The 11791-nt window shown below is 45.2% G+C and overlaps 1 long non-coding RNA gene across 1 annotated transcript; it reads left to right on the top strand.

Annotated features, from left to right (window-relative positions):
- Positions 1 to 70: 70 nt before the first annotated feature.
- Positions 71 to 5140, top strand: LOC127382290 (uncharacterized). The gene is made up of 3 exons (XR_007888915.1): positions 71 to 402; positions 3580 to 3668; positions 4759 to 5140. It is a non-coding gene; the product is annotated as an uncharacterized LOC127382290 (long non-coding RNA).
- The last annotated feature ends 6651 nt before the right edge of the window (positions 5141 to 11791 follow it).

Raw genomic sequence — 11791 nt, 5'->3', positions numbered from 1 at the left:
GAATGCATTTTCCAACAGCTTTGTGTCACAGATTGGAAGTGTTTTGCTTTGGCTGGAAGGTAATCCGGGGTCTGCTGCTGACCTGTTGTGCTCCTCTCTCACGAATCGTGCTTCAGGCCTCACACGGGAAAAGAAGTGAAACAGAGAAAGAGAAGAGTGCAAAGCAGTTCCTCCTCCAAGAGCTGTATCGGCGATTAGCTCGGTCTCTTGTGACCGTGCAGCCGCGTTCACGACACCATTACCAGGTGCTGCGGGAGTCGGGGAGAGCTGCGCACGGCTGAGGTGCTTGTTGCCAGCACAAGCATCCACCTCACAGGGCAGGACTTGGCTCTGGGGCTGTGGAGCCTGGAGAGGGAGATTCTACTGCAGCCTTTGCATACCTCAAGGGGGCTTACGGGGAAGGTGAGGACAGATTTTTTTAGCAGGGCCTGTAGTGATCGGACAAAGTGTAATGGTTTTAAACTAAAGACGATAAATTCAGACTAGATACAAGGAAGAAAGTTTTTACAATGAGGGTAGTAAAGCACTGGAACAGGTTACCAAGAAAGGTGATAGATGCCTGATCCCTCGAGACATTCAAGGTCGGGTTGGATGGGGCTCTGAGCAACCTGATCTAGTTGAAGATGTCCCTGCTCGCTGCAGGGGGCTTGGACTAGATGACTTTTAAAGGCCCCTTCCAACCCAAGCCATGATTAGCATTAAGTGCTGTCGGTCACATTTCCCACCCAAAGGGAGAAACAGATTGCACCTTTGGGAAGCAGGGCATCCCTGTTGGATGGTTCGTGAATCCAGTACAAGGAAAGAGAACCACACACCTCTTCAGGGGTGCCTCGGGAAGTCCACCCCTGTCCCCAGTGCCCTGCTGAAGCTTGCTACCCATTTCTGGGGTCATTCTCTGAAGTCAGTCACACCACCTAAAAGTTTATCTACCATTCGAGGTAGTTTTAGATCCATCTGCTGATCTCACAGGAATGCTGAAGAGATTTTATTGTCACACTCATAAAATCCTTTGAAGCTTTTGGGTGAAGAAATGTAAAGCTTTAAATGAAAGTACTCAGTTGCCAGTTAGTATTTCTTGAGAGACTGAATGCCATTCAGGGCACTCTTTACTACAGATGGGGCAGAATTTGATTCAGATGGTGAGTCATCTCTGCTTTAAAATGAATTTTACAGACAACTGGAAATCCTTTGTAGCTTCTTCTCTATTACGTTGGGTTTTTTGATTGAGGATCAAACATACCACTGTATCATTTGCTTTTTCCTGCCAAAGACTGCAGAACAAGGGTGTACCATCCTCTTTTGACAGTGCCCTCTCTGGGGCACCACAGCTCTCTGTACTTGCTGTTTGGTGCTGTCTCACAGACCAGGCTAACAGCAGAACAGATGATTTAATTTCCTCATACAATCTTGCACCCTGCTTTACAATTCTGTCACTTCAGCACCAGATCTAACTTCACCTCAAGATTTATTAGTGCGTTTATAGTATGACTTGTGTTCTATACACATTTCCTTCTTGGCTGGTAGAGTTTGTGCTTCATAAAGATTTTTAATCTGCAGTGAGATTAATCTTAAAGTTTCTGCTTAAAGAAACACTAAATTCTTTATCCTAAAATTAATCCTTATATTAAAAGAAACTGAAAATCTGACTGATCCCTATAGCATTTGCTATGCTTCATCCAAATGAAAGGAAATATTTACTTCATTTTATATACTAGCAAGATCAGAGGTGTTTCTGCTTCATGGTAGGAAACTGGCCCCAAACCAGGTAACCCTCAGTTTGCTGATGTGTTCGAAGCCAAGATAAATCCAGGACATTCCACAAGCATCTTGCTTGACAAGCTAATTTTGGGAATAATTACAGAAAACTGGTTTGTCTCCTGAAAAGCTCTTCCATAGCAAATGTTTGGCACATTTAGCAAATATGAGACTATTCCTCTCTTTTTGTGCCAGCTTTGATAACCTTGCAACAGGCACATGGGCTGGTGCCAGCGGAGCAGGTTTCTCCATGAAGTGCAGCATAGTCTTGGAAAGGTCGCATCTGGAGAGTTGAAGCAAGACATCTCTGCTAGCACTGAGTCCAACCAAGGCATGGGCAAGGTTTGCTGCTGGGTTTGCCTCCTTTCAGAGAGTCACCAGGCAGTGCAGACCTACTCTTAGTATCTCTCCACCTACCCTCTCTGAAGCATGGCTATGTGGTGAGCATAGAACAGACACATTACATTGACTGTCCTCTCTTCCATGCTGCTTCCAAGTCTGTAAATACAGAAACTCGCTGTTACACTGCAGTGTCAGCAAATGCTGTGGTGTGCAACTGATGGACAAGCTGAATGGAGGGGGGGGATGGGAAAGGGAAGAGGGGAATACCTGTGAGATATTAGAAAAAAATAAATAGAGGCTCAGATTTTGAGAGCAGTCAGTAGTCCTGGTCTGGGATACCGTAATAACAAATGACATAATATTTTTCCAGAAGAAAATTTTGAATTTGCAGAGATGGCTCTTTGAGCTACAGTGTGGAATCCTGGCTTATCTGGTATACAATAGAGGTTTACCTGCAGCTATATGTCCAGGCAGACACAGGGCCCTGATTGCATCCTTGCCACTGCGGAGATCAGCTGCCAGGCTCAGGGCCTGCTCACAGCCAAGGGGAGAACTCCTGGCAGGCACCAGTGCTCTTGTCCTTGGCCCTTGCCTGAGCTGTGGCCACAGGCTCCCAGATCCTCAGCTGTACCTTGTCCTGTGGGTTTGCACTCCCAACCGCCTTGGCTCCCTGATCCTTAGGGAGCAGCCAGCCCTGGCTGTTCCCTGACACACAGCCAGTATGGCTTAGAATCATGGAATCACGGAATGGTCTGGGTTGGAAGGGACCTTTAAAGGTCATCTAGTTCCGACCACCCTGCATGGGCTGGGACACATCCCACTAGACCAGGTTGCTCAAAGCCCCATCCAACCTGGCCTTGAACACTTGCAGGAAGGGGGCATCCACAGCTTCTCTGGGCGACCTGTTCCAGTGTCTCAACACCCTCATAGTGAAGAATTTCTTCCTAATGTCTAACCTCTAATCTATCCTCTTCCAATGTAAAGCTTTCCCCCCTCTACATGCCCTTATAAAAAGTCACTCCCCAGCTTTCCTGTAGCCCTCTGAGATACTGGAAGGCTGCTATGAGGTCTCCCTAGAGCCTTCTCTTCTCCAGGCTGAACAGCCCCAACTCTCTCAGCATGTCCTTGTAGGAGAGGTTCTCCAGCCCTTGGATCATCTTGCTCCAAGAGCTCTACATCCCTCCTGTGTTGGGGGTTCCAGAACTGGACACAGTACTCCATGTGGGGTTTCACAAGAGCAGAGTACAGGAGGAGAATCACCTCTCTTGACCTGTTGGCCACTCTTCTTTTTGATACAGCCCAGAATACTTCTAACACCTTTGGTGAACTGCTCATGAATCCTGTAAATGAGGACATATTTCCCAAAGGATTATGACAAAGAGTTCTAAATAATTTATGTATTTGAGGAAAACCTTAGCTTAATTCACAGATAAGATGAAAATGCTAAGTACAGCCAGTAAATTACTAATTTTTTTCTTATAGCAGCTGGTTCTGCATGGGAAAGGAAACACAGAATAAATACAAGTCCCAGAGAGGTAATCTAGTCCAGCAAGTGTGCTCTTCACTAAATGGTACCTTAAAACTTTTTTTAGAATAAATAAACTGTTTGATTCAAGCTATGAATATTTAACAGTTAAAAATACCAACCTACTCATTTCAATTATACAGTGAATCATTAAAACGTTCATAGAGAAAAACACTTAAACATACAGCAATTCTACTCATCTTGGTGTTCACAGGTATCAGACCATCAGCCCTTCCTCCCAGGAGCCCACAGGTGTAACCCATATGCTCGGGCTTTTGTACGAGTTGCAGTTGCAAGGTGGTGGTCAATAGGGGAAGGAGCCCTGTTGTCTAGTATGTGGCCTAATGTGGTGCTTGCAAGGGCAACAGCTGCTAAATACTTGATTATCTCAAATGAACATATCTCAACAGCTGAGTCTGGCACTATGCCATGGGCTCAGAAATGCAAATAATTCACTATGAAAAGAATGTTATCAGCTTCTCAGGAATGGCTATATTAAATAAAACAGGTGTGAACATCACTCCCAGCCCTAGTGTTATTGTACCAGCCTGGAGCTCCTGTAGCTGGGAGGGAAGAGAGTGGATTGGCTGGAATGAAAGGCTGTGTGTATCTCTGGGAAGTTGACCAGATAATGGACAAATTACATTCTCCGAGGTTTGGCAATTGGCATTGCATTTGTGAGCAGTAAAAGGATTTACCTTTTTCTAGAACGTGACAGTTCTGTTCCACTTTTTACTGTCTTAATTTTGCATTCATGAGGGTTGTACTGGCTGGAATAAACCAGGACCAGAAGGAAGAAAGTGTTTCAAGTTTTTTTACTTTGAATTACAGGTTTTCTCATTATCTGTCTGCCATTCCTTAGAGGACAGATACAACCTGTTTGTTTAGGAGCTGATCTTACACTGTAAAACCACCCGTGGAGGCACTGTTACAGTGTAGTAGTGGACTCCCAAATCTGCTAGCAACACAAAGGAAAACAAATTTGATTTGTACTTATCTATCTACATTGCTCTGGCTGATATAATCTAGACTAAAGAGTATATGTAAATGTTTTTGTTTTCCCCTTACAGTTCTCATGATCACAGTAATTTTATAGAAATTGACTTTTTTTTTTTTCTTTTTTTTTTTTTCCCAAGCCTGTTGGAAAACTGTCCTAGGACCTACAGTGAATCTGCCAGTGTTGCCTGTTTGGTGACCACTCAGCCTCATCTACCACCAAGCACATCTTATGTGGCTGTTTATTAGTTTTCCTGAAGTTTAGGAGCCCAGGGTGACCCTACTGTTTGCGTGACAAACAGCTTATTTTGTCAGTAACTCTTTCAAATGTTCAGGACACGTTCAACTCAAGGATCACACTCCAACCATTTGTGCATGTGCAGTAGGTTGGGTTTGGTCCTACTAAGATGGGTGGATCTGCGACAGTGAGGGGTTTAATGGTACTATAGGATTGATTGAGAGAAAATTCTCATATGTAACTTAAATCTGTCCTTTTACATTACTACTTTTTATTCAAATGTGTACTGGTTTGGTTTGGTGGCTTTCTTGGTAGTGGGGGAAGGGCCCGGGGAGTGGCTCCAGTAAGAAGCTGAGAAGCTCCCCCTGCTTCAAAACCAGCCAAGGAGCCATTAGAGAGACAACAGATGGACCTCTGTGATTAACATATGAAAGAACTCAGATAAGACCTGAGCAAAGAAGCAGTTACAAGGAGCTGAGCTGGAAAGGCAGAGCTGTGCCAGTGGTTGGTGAGGAAGAAGGGGAAGAGGGTGTCCTAGCAGAAGTTTCATTGCAGCCTATGTAGAGATGGCAGGCAGTCCCCCTACACTCATGGAGGAACGTGGTGGAACATTCCTTGGGGGTGCCAGGAGGGTTGAACTTGGTCAATGGACTTGGGTTATGCAGCTGTGGAAGACCCTGGCGCCAGGGGAGGTGACTGTTCTCGAAGCAGCCCGTGACTCTGTGAGAAGCCCAGGCTGGAGCAGCTCTGGACCTCGTGGGAAGGACTTAGGAAGGAGAGGTTTGGGGAGGACTCTGTCCCATGGGAGGGACCCCGTGAGGAAGCAGGGAAGGACTGCAAGGAATCCTTCTTCCTGAGGAGGAAGGAGCAGCAGGAACCACCAGCCTGTGAACTGACTCTAAACCCCATCCCCTGTCCCCCTGTGCTGCTGGGGGCAAGGAGGGAGAGAAACTGGGAACAAAGTGATTTGGGCCTGGGAAGAAGGGAGGGGTGGGGATAATGTGTGCAAGCCCTGCCCTTTGTGTTGTGTGTGTCCTGTGTGTGTTTGATTAGTGTTAAATCAAATTATTATTTTTCCCAAGTTGAGTCTGTTTTACCCGTGACCTTAATCGGTGAAGAACCCTCCTTGTCCTTTGTCTCAGCCCATGAACTTCTAGTTGGCCTTTGTTTTCCTCATCCCACTGTGTGTGTGTGTGTGTGTGTGTGTGTGAGGAGTTGAGCGAGCAGCCACAGGGTTGTTTCTCTGTTGTCACGTTAAGTCCAAACCATGACAAAATGTCATATGTCTGTGGAGAAAAATAAGCCAACTCAAAATTTTACGCTTCTACTTTTCAGTTAAGCAAGAGAACACTTTGAATTGAGTCCTGCAAGTCCTCCACCATGGTTTCCTCTGGAATGAACAGTTTCACTTTTTCTAAGAACTAATGAAACCTCCAAAACCAGAGAGGGATAAAACAAACAAACAAACAAACAAAAAGAGGTAATTTTCCAAGCAGAAACCTATAAACCATTTCTGAGTAGAAAACTGCATGCAGTTTGGGTCTATGCCTGAAAATAATCACAATTCAGTTTTCTTTTTCCTTCAAGAGGTCTCTTTAAAGCATGGTCTAATCTTGCCTTGCACCCAGGAGCAAACAGTGCTGTGTGCTTCACATTCTTTTGGACAAATCTGAAAGACAGCAGTACATTACAAATGAGCTGAGGTCCCTTCTGGGACCTCTTTGTAGCAGGGTGGATAAGATTTGCGTCTGATTTGAAGCTAACACCGTTCACTGCACTGCTAACTTGTATTTATCTATTAATTTATGGTGACATGCACACCGACTTAACTAAACTATTACACGAGGTGCAGAATAACAGTTAATTAGTTGTAGGTTCTGGCAATACCTTTCCAGCAGTGTCAGCAAACGCTGCTGAAAACAGGTTTATTGACAGAGTGCTAGAGTGACTCCTGAGGATACATACAAGTACTAAAGTTCATTTATACTAAATATTCCCATTTTGATGGTAAACATCCTGTAGCATGGACACAGCTATACCAGCAACAGGTGATCATGAAAGAACAGTTCAGTCTAATAAAACAAGTGATACCAGTTTAATATATCTTAGGCTGATATGATTGCATTGGCAGCCGTTATCTGTGTAAACAATGACACCTTTTCCAGGCACATGAGCTGAGAGAGGTAGTGCAGCACTGTTATCAAGAAGTCTTTGCTGAGCAAGATATGGCCAGGAATTTGAGCACTTCCGGAATTTAACCACCTCCTCTAATAAAGTGATTTTACAAAAGAGAGAACATGGAAACTGATGCAATTAGCAATTGCATTCTGGCTATCTGCCCAAAAAAAACCCACGTGAATCAACAGCCAGATGAATTATTTCCATCCATGCAAATTCAGAGCACCTATGGATGCTCTTTTGATTCACCTCCAGGATAGAGTGGTACCTCTGGGTCACGGTTTGACTCCAGCCAGCATATGTCCCCAGAGGGGACAGAGATGGCACACCCCTGCCCTGTGATGTACCAGACAAATCCTCCTCTGCGGTGCACTACATACCAGCTTCTTCCTTCCTGTGGCCTTTCCTTTTGCCTTTATTTTGAAATGAACTATATCTGCCTTTGGACCTCCAAACAGCCCCATAGCACGGGAGATGATAAGTCTATCCAGAAGTGTTTGCTGAGCCTTCTGCCTGTCTGTTGAGAAGAGCAAGGCTGTGTGTGCGATATGCAGGGCTGTTCATGTCACTCCTTCCATTTAGCAAACAGAAACATAACATACCTTTAAAAAACATGCATTGAATTTGTTCCTCTTAATCTAATTATCAGATGGGTTCTTTTAATGGAGAGCATGCAGCTGGTTCCCATCTCCTCAGCTGTAGCTCACTTTTAATGTTCTTGTTTGGGTTTTTTTACCTGCTTTGGGATAAATTGAGAAAAAGTTTCATGAAATGGCTGCTGTCAGAAGGAGCCGCCCAGCTCCCCTCCCAGCCACACACCACAGACTCCCACCAGCATCCTTGTTGCCAGCTCTTACACTTGTCAGACCTCTCAGCAATTCCCTTCCCTTCATCAAGTAGGCAGAAAACTATTTGCTCCCTAGGTGCTGGATTGGTTCTCTGCTGGCTCCGAGAACTGGCCCAGTTCATTGAGGGGTCAGAAAGCAGTGGCAGCAGCAGGAACATGCTGCTGGAAGCAGGGAGGGGAGGATGGGAGCAGGTTATCCTTTTGGGGCAGCTTGCAGCTAGAGCCATGACCTGACACCAAACAACGGTGGTCACACGCCACTGTTCTCCTGGCCTTTCCTTTGTGCTGAATCCAATGATGGAGCAAATGCAGAGTGGGTTGATTCAGCTGGCTAATCTGGCTGAAAACAACTAATTTTAATGGCATGGTGTATTTTGCTGCAGTTATCAGCCAGATGAAAAGATTCTCCCTGTGGGCACACAGCCACCAGGTGCAATATAAGGAAAGCGAGGTGAACAGGAAACCTGGACAACAACTAGTTTGTAATCCCAAACCACACCCTAAGGAAGTAGCTGTATCAATCCAGCCACCCCACTGTTACTGGAGTAGTCAGATCACTAGTTTGCTTCCCTACCAGTGCTCGTCTGCTCTAATGAACGTATTTGCAGTGCAGGAAGGGTATTTTTATCTTACTTAGCCTGCATGAGTAGAATTGCACTTCAGCAGGCAATTTCAATCTCTTCTGATTTGTGGACTGTGACTGGAGAGGCAGATCCTGCACAGTGGGACTAAATCTGTTGACTTCCTTTCCTTTGTGGCTTTTGAGGTCCTTGGAAGTTGTTCACAGTGTCAACAACCGTAGACTGAAATCTACTGTGCAGCAGAACTGCAGGAAGTCACACTGCCATCAGACTGGTGATAATGTTATGACATAATTTTCTTCACTCTCTCTTTTTTTTTCTTTTTCTCATCACGGATAATAAAATCAGAGCAGATGATGGTGCACAAGGCTGGTGAACAAAAATGGGAACTTTGAGTTACGCTTCCTCACTCTGGTTTCCTAGTGGACAGCACAGGACAAATTACGGAGACAAGGATTTCCCATTCTCTTTATCTGTGAGTAGCTGTCCTCAAAGGAGATAAGCAGTTAACATCCTTTCTTACAAAAGTAATGCAAGATCCTTTGTTGCAAGAGACTCACAAATCTAAGTCTGTGTATGGGCTACACTAGTAACTGTGCCTTGGCTTGGCTTGCAGATGTTCCTCTTTGGAGACACTGTGCCTCTCCCCATCACTGTGCAGAAGACTGTGATTTTGTACGATAGGGTTTTAGTAGCTTTACTGGCTTGTACTGAAATACAGACTCTTGCCTTTTATGCCACCCTTTCTCTCTCTCTTTTTAAACTGGCTTTATTCCCAGATCTGGTTCAGAGCCCAGCCCCATAAACGATTTGAGTCAGTACAATTGTCAGGGTGAAGGTCTGCAAGAGGAGGAGTGTGAATGAGGGAGATGGCAAAGGGAGGTGCAGGCAGGATCTCCTTAAGCTGTCAAACCCTCATTTTTCATCCAGCTGGAGTTCAAGACTGGCACATTTAGTACATCCGTAATTTGACCCAGCCCCCTTGGCTTAAAATGTCCACACTTTTTTTACACTCCTTCTGGTCCATATCTTGCTGATGCTTGAGAGGAATTGCTGCTGAACGGGTCATACATTTTTCCTCTTAAATACAGGGAGATGTGAGTCCTCTTAATTTCACATATTTTGCTGCAAGATAATGAAATCTGTGAATGAGGAAAGACATATTAGCATACAATTTACAGTAGTAATGGAGTAATCCACTGGGGACCCATTGTGGTTTGGGCTTAACACAACAAAGAACCAGCCCCGTGGCCACTTACTTAATTCCCCCTTCCCACACACACACTCTCTGGGATGGGGAGAACAAAGGCCAACTAGAAGCTCATGCATCGAGACAAAGGACAAGGAGAGTTCTTCACTGATTAAGATCCTGAGCAAAATGACTCAACTTGGGGAAAAAGAGTAATTTGATTTCACACCAATCAAACACACACAGGACACAACAAAAAGAGCAGGGCTTGCATACCTCACCCCACCCCTCCCTTCTTCCCAGGCCCAAATCACTTTGTTCCCAGTTTCTCTCCCTCCTTGCCCCCAGCAGCACAGGGGGACAGGGGATGGGGTTTAGGGTCAGTTCACAGGCTGGTAGTTCTTGCTGCTCCTTCCTCCTCAGGAAGAAGGATTCCTTACAGTCCTTCCCTGCTTCCCCACAGGGTCCCTCCCATGGGAGAGAGTCCTCCCCAAACCTCTCCTTCATGAGTCCTTCCCATGAGGTCCAGAGCAAGTTGCTCCAGCCTGGGCTTCCCACAGAGTCACGGGCTGCTTTGAGAACAGCCGCCTCCCCTGGCGCTGCGGTCTTCCAAAACTGCCACTGGCAGCAAATCCAAGCCCACTGGCAGCAAATCCACATTCACCTCTCTTGGCACCTCCAGGGAATGTTCCACCACGTTCCTCCATGAGTGTAGGGGGACTGCCTGCCATCTCTACATAGGCTGCAATGAAACTTCTGCTAGGACACCCTCTTCCCCTTCTTCCTCACCAACCACTGGCACAGCTCTGCCTTTCCAGCTCAGCTCCTTGTAACTGCTTCTTTGCTCAGGTCTTATCTGAGTTCTTTCATATGTTAATCACAGAGGTCCATCTGTTGTCTCTCTAATGGCTCCTTGGCTGGTTTTGGAGCAGGGGGAGCTTCTCAGCTTCTTACTGGAGCCACTCCTGGGGCCCTTTCCCCACTACCAAGAAAGCCACCAAACTGCACAGGACCTCATAATGTATCTCATGTAAAACAGGGTCTGGGATGGCTGTGAGTTTCATCAGGTAAAAACAGGGCACGAGTTCTCAAAGGAAAAGCTTAACCAAGGCGATTACATCTTACCAGCCAGATTTCTTCACTGCATTCCCGGGAGAGAAGTATCTGAATGCCTGATTCAGTGGTGATGTGCTCCTACACATCACTCCTAAAATAGCAAAGGTTAACAACACATAAAATGTCAGCCCTAGGTCCCTGAGGTAAAATGCTATCCTGATAAAAGGAGCAATTCTCTTCCGTCCTTCCATCTGCAGAATCTGTAGAAGCTGGCCTACACTTAAAGAGCTTTAGCAGTGCAATTAAGTGAGTTAAGAGCTGGGTCTTTTTCTGACAGAGTTACTCTGACAAAAGCCATCATTTGCATGTAGCTGTACAGACATAGGCAGGAAGAGTGTGTCTTTAACCTCACTGAAATACAGCAAAAACCCCACAAATCGCTAGTGTAGACAAGCCCTTAGGCTCCAAAATATGTGAACATAATTCCTTTTGTGTGTTGCTTATGTTACAGGCCATCATACAGTGCCTATCATTGTAGTAGTTGAGTAGCCTCTATATACCAGCAAAACAGTATTTTCCAGCTAGAGAACAAGTTCTGATACTCATAACAGCAAATGACATTTCTTTCCAGATCAAAACATGGGGAAAGAAATTCCTTCCCAGATGGAGTCCTCACCATCACTAGTGGTGTGCCCACCACCTCCCAGTAACCTGTTTGACACAGCAGACAGCAGGCTCTTGCTAATCCTCTCTATTCAAAAAGAGGGCAGTAGCAATCTTTGCTGGTTGAACCTTATCACTGTGGTGCAAAGTGCTGCATTCAGGTCAGTGAGTTTCATTCTGACCCCCTCACTACATTTTGCATGCAAAATGTAATTGTCTCACTGTTGATCACTTTAACAGAATAATCTAGTCCTGAGGCTTTGGTGGTCCCAGAATAGGCTGGTCTTGATTAGGACTCCCAAATCGCACAGAAATAAGTCAGAGTATCCAATGCCACTGGTTTGATGAAAATAATACTTATTTAGAGGCAAGTGCTCTAATGCACTACAAAATATCAAATAATTTTAATCTTTTTACACCT

Source organism: Apus apus, chromosome 3 (assembly GCF_020740795.1).
Source record: "Apus apus isolate bApuApu2 chromosome 3, bApuApu2.pri.cur, whole genome shotgun sequence".
Classification (NCBI taxonomy): domain Eukaryota; kingdom Metazoa; phylum Chordata; class Aves; order Apodiformes; family Apodidae; genus Apus; species Apus apus.
Note: the sequence above shows the minus strand (reverse complement) of the source record. Positions and strands in the feature narration are given on the sequence as shown.